At 42.2% G+C, this 5,313-nt stretch overlaps 1 non-coding gene across 1 annotated transcript; it reads left to right on the forward strand.

Moving 5' to 3' along the window:
- Positions 1-563: 563 nt before the first annotated feature.
- On the forward strand, positions 564-635 carry TRNAE-CUC (transfer RNA glutamic acid (anticodon CUC)). Its single transcript has one exon. It is a non-coding gene; the product is annotated as a tRNA-Glu (tRNA).
- Positions 636-5,313: the final 4,678 nt, after the last annotated feature.

The following is a 5,313-nucleotide window of genomic DNA, read 5'->3' on the forward strand; positions in this document are numbered from 1 at the left end:
CTTCCACAGGACGATTTTGTCTTGCACTTTTTAAACCTCTCCCATTCCCGGCTGCCTGCATTCCCTGAACCTCGCATCATTTGGAAGAGCTTTTTAATTCTTTTTCAATTTTCTGATGCATCAGCATGTGTGAAAGGGAGGTAAAAAATGGCTCCCTCTTCCTGATTTGGCTTCGTCACCATGCAGCAGGGTCTGGTTTGACTCAAGCTGCACCGCATCTGAGTGGCCCCCTTACAAAGAAATCCCCCGGGAGTTAGAATTTGCTTTCTCTGCTGTTGATTCACTTTACCCCCATCTACAATGACCACGTACAGTTCAAAACTGGAGGTCAAACACAGAGCTGGTTTATGTCAAAGTATTCACCATTTACTCAGGGTTATTCTCAGCCTCTGCTTTCCCTCCCTTTCCCAAAAGAGGTAACCTGCAAATTTTTAGCTCCGAAGAACAGTTTAAGCACGCTTAAAATCGTCAATGATTTAGAAGTCATTTGAAAGAAAGCCTCTGATTGATTTACTTGATCTTACTTAGGGGAAACTATTTTTAAAATGGGTATGTGAGGGAATTCCCTGGTGGTCCAGTGGTTAGGACTCAGCACGCTCACTGCTGAGGCCCAGGTTCAATCCCTGGTCGGGGAATTAAGATCCTGCAAGCCGCATAGCACGGCCAAAAAATAAATTTGGTTATGTCGTAAGTTAGCGGTAGTATAAGGGCACCCAGGACACAAAGACCCTCAAAGCTCGCCAGGTGGACAGGTGAGGCACAGGACAGAGTGTCCCCGTGCTGACTGGGTTCTCATAGAGCCACCAAAGGGCACTGTAGGTTGAGAGGATACTGCCTGGTCTCTACATCAGGAAACCTGAATCAATAACATCATGTTAGGGGGAGGGATAAATTAGAAGTTTAGGATTAACACACACACACACACACACACACACACACACACACACACTATGTATATATATATATATATATATATATATATAAAATAGAGAACCAACAAGGACCTACTGTATAGCACAGGGAACTACACTCAATATCTTATAATAATCTATAAGGGAAAAGAATCTGAAAAAGAATATATATATATATAACTGAATCACTTTGCTGTACACCTGAAAATAACACAATGTTGTAAATCAACTATACTTCAATTTAGGAAAAAAACATGTTCCCTAACCAAAAAAACCAACATCATTCTGGGCATTGACTCTGTGTCCAGAAACTCTTCTAAGGGCCTGTGAGGTATCAACCCACTTATTCCTTCCAACACCCTCCAAGGAAGATACTAGTATCTTCTACTTCAAGCACAAACAGGAGAAAACTGAAGCTCAGAGCACCCGTGTGACCAGCTGGTGGGTCGTATTGCCTCACCTTGAACTCAGAACACTGACTCCAGAATATAGACCGTTAACAATCCACTGCCTACATGGTCACGTCGGAAGGGGCTCTGTTTGGGCAGCCGGAATTAGTAAATAAAAGTACAGGATGTCCACCCAGTTAACCAATGCATAGTTTTCCTCTGAGTAGGTCCCAAATACTGCATGGCCCCGAATTTTATCTAGCAACCTTAGATTCTGTCAAGAAAGAAGGGGGTGCAGCTGTTGGAAGCAGACACATGACTGAATCTCCAGTGCTGAGAACATGGCCCAGCACTTAGCTGCCAGAGAGGACCTAGGACAAAGCGATGGCGTGGTCTGAGGGACTCATCTGGTCACCATGGAGACCCGTAAAGAGGATGCTGGAGCAAGACCAAGAGGACAGAAGGAACTGCTTGAGTTGTGTGGCTACTTCTAGAAACAAAGCAATAACCGGTATCGTGGTGAGGGGGTATTTGTCATCTAAATCCACGCTGCATTTGTATAGAGTTAGGAAGGTGTTTCAAAAACTTCCTCAGACTTGTTGACTTATCCACATCCCACTTACACTATGATTTGCTTATTTCTTTCAACTCACTTTTTTTGTATAAATAAATGTATTCAAACAGAAAACTTGATGTCACACCTCTAAAAGGAAAACCGACCATCCCTTGCTATAAATTGAAGGTAACTGTGAGGATAAATACATACCTTTAAACAAAGCTATCCAAATAACACCTAAAGTTACCTCCCAAGTCACAGCGGAGAAGTCACATCCATAAAGAAACACTGGTTGAACAAAAAGCTTATTAGGCATAAACATTTTTATGACAAAATATTCATTTTGTATTTTAATTTGACTCCTTAGGAAATCTGATTATAATTTTAACTCTGTTGAGTCATTCTTGAGTAATCACTTAAAAATCTTAACTCTAGAAACTCAACTAGCTAGAAACACCTGACCCAGATGAGCCCTAAAATTCCAATATGGCAGTCACTTCCCAGGTTCGATTCTCCTTAATGGGTGTCTCAGGAGTTGCTGTCTGGGAGAATGTACTGCCTCAATCCAATGAGAATCATCTGGGATGTCAGCACTGAAGTCGGTTATGAGGTTATTTGGGTTCCTAGTTAAAGGTACACTAAAGTGGGGGGAGGGAGTGGTTCTGTGATATATCCAATAATTGGTCCAGTCCTACATACCTCTGTAATAGGGTTACACACAGACACCTTCTGCCATATATTGGGTCGGCCAAAATGTTCATTCTTTTTTTCCGTACAATGGCTCTAGTAGCACTTAGTTGTCTTTAACTTCATCTGAAACGATTTTGTTAGACTGTATTTTGACAGCTGTCATATCAGCGTGCATTAAAAAAAAACCTTAAAACTGGTGAATTTTTGTGTAACATTTTAATATTGAAGATGGAAGAAAAAAGCAACATTTTCAGCATATTATGCTTTATTATTTCAAGAAAGGTAAACACGCAAATGAAATGCAAAAAAAAGATTTGTGCAGTGTATGGAGAAGGTGCTGTGACCGAGCAGACATGTCAAAAGCGGGTTCCAACGTTTCGTGCTGGAGCTTTCTCTCCGGACGATGCCCCATGGTCTGGTAGACCAGTTGAAGTTGATAGCGATCAAACTGAGACATTAGCTGAGAGCAATCAATGTTATAGCACGTGGGAGATAGTCAACATACACAATGTACCCAAATCAAGTGTAGAAAAACATTTGCACCAGCTTGGATACATGAAATCGCTTTGTTGTTTGGGTTCCACATAAGTTAAGTGCCAAAAACCTTCTTGATCATATTTCCACATGTGATTCTCTACTTAAAGGTAACAAAAATGTTTCATTTTTATTTTTTGTAAAGTTCTTTCACATCTTTTTTTTTAAGATGTTGTTGACGTGGGCCATTTTTTAAGTCTTTATTGAATTTGTTACAATATTGCTTCTGTTCTATGTTCTGCCACAAGGCATGTGAGATCTCAGCTCCCCAACCAGGGGTCCAACCCGCACCCTTTGCACTGGAAGGTGAAGTCTTAACCACTGGACCACGAGGGGAGTCCAGAAAATGTTCCTTTTTTAAAACAAATGGTGACGGGTGATGAAAAGTGGATACTGTACAACAATATGAAATGGAAGAGATCGTGGGGTAAGTGAAATGAACAACCACCAACCACACCAAAGGCCGGTCTTCATCCAAAGAAGGTGATGTTGTGTATATGGTGGGATTGGAAGGGAGTCCTCTATCATGAGCTCCTTCCGGAAAACCAAACAATTAATTCCAACAAGCACTGCTCCCAGTTAGACCAACTGAAAGTGGCACTCAATGAAAAGCATCCAGAATTAGTCAACAGAAAATGCATAATCTTCCATGAAGATACCACAAGACCGCATGTATCTCTGATGACCAGGCAAAAACTGTTACAGCTTGGCTGGGAAGTTCTGATTCATCCACCATATTCACCAGACATTGCACCTTTGGATTTCCATTTATTTCAGCCTTTACAAAAATCTCTTAGTGGAAAAAATGTCAGTTCCCTGGAAGACTGTAAAAGACACCTGGAAAAGTTCTTTGCTCAAAAAGATAAAAAGTTTTGGAAGATGGAATCATGAAGTTGCTTGAAAAATGGCAGAAGGTAGTGGAACAAAAGGGTGAATACATTGTTCAATAAAGTTCTTGGTGAAAATTTTAAAATGTGTCTTTTATTTTTACTTAAAAACTGAAGGAACTTTTTGGCCAACCCAATACCTCAGCAGTGTCTTCCCACGTGAGCAGGGCGGACATCCCCAACCTACTCGCTTTGAGTTGGGCTGTGTAACTTGCTTTGGCCCATGTGGGCAGACTTCGTGTAGCCCGTGACTGAGCAGAGGTTCTACATCTGCATGACTTGCAATGGCCTCCTGTACTCTGCCCTCCCACATATGAGCATGTCCAGGCAGCTGCTCCTCTTACAGCCAGAGTCCCAGAGCAACAGACAAATGAGGCTGAACTGAGACCATCCCATTGCCTGTAGCCAAGCCCAGCTGGTCAGTAGCCTGAGCTACAGATGACCAGACAAGGCCGGCCAAGATCAGCCAGACCACAGTCAACACCAAACACCCTTGAGTGTGAAAAGAAAGGTTTATACGTCACTGAATTTTGAGCTGGTGCATTACACATCACTGAAGTGGTAAAAACTGGTTAATATAACTTCTTATTGGAAAATGGGCCTTTCCTCATCTGTCCTTCCTGGAAGCTGGCTCCAAACTGGTCCCTCCCACCACAGATAAACAAAAGCCCTGGGCGGTGTGCACCTTACCAGGAGGGTTTGCTCTTGCCATCAATGGGACAAACTACAGGTCATCTCGGTTTTTCTCAACCCTTCTACCTCAAAGCAGGTCAGCCAGGTTCACAAACCATCTCCCTTTGGCCAGGCAGTGTCCAGTGACCTCCCCCTCCACTGGATGACCCAAGAAGGAAAAGATCAAGGAGAGAGAGGAGATTCCCCAGCCCACTCCATCCCCGTCTTCTTGCTCTTTGCTCCCCAAATAAAGAACTCAGGAACATTTCCACCCTGATCATCTGAGACAAGACAGAGATGGGTGTAGAAATGAACGTATCCATTAGGTGCTGTTCACAGACCCACTTCACTTTTTGTGAGAGGCTGTAATTAGACTGCTGTGATTTTTCAAGTAAGGAAAATGTTAAATGGAAGAGTGTCAGCTGGTTAGAAAAGTTACCCAAAATAACATCACAGGGAACAGATCTTTGATAAAATATTCCTAAAGGGTTTTAAGCTATAAAATATTTTCTACCCCCAGATTCGCAGCTTTTGCCTCCCATTTCCAGATTTCCAGATTGACATTCCAAAACGTTTTTTTTTTTTTTATGTTGCAAAATGTGCTTACTGCTTACCTTCCCACTCTGTGGAAGTGCCTCTTTTGCGTTTTGCACTTAATTTTAAACCTGAGACTG

The sequence above is a fragment of the Phocoena phocoena genome, chromosome 15, assembly GCF_963924675.1.
Source record: "Phocoena phocoena chromosome 15, mPhoPho1.1, whole genome shotgun sequence".
NCBI lineage: Eukaryota > Metazoa > Chordata > Mammalia > Artiodactyla > Phocoenidae > Phocoena > Phocoena phocoena.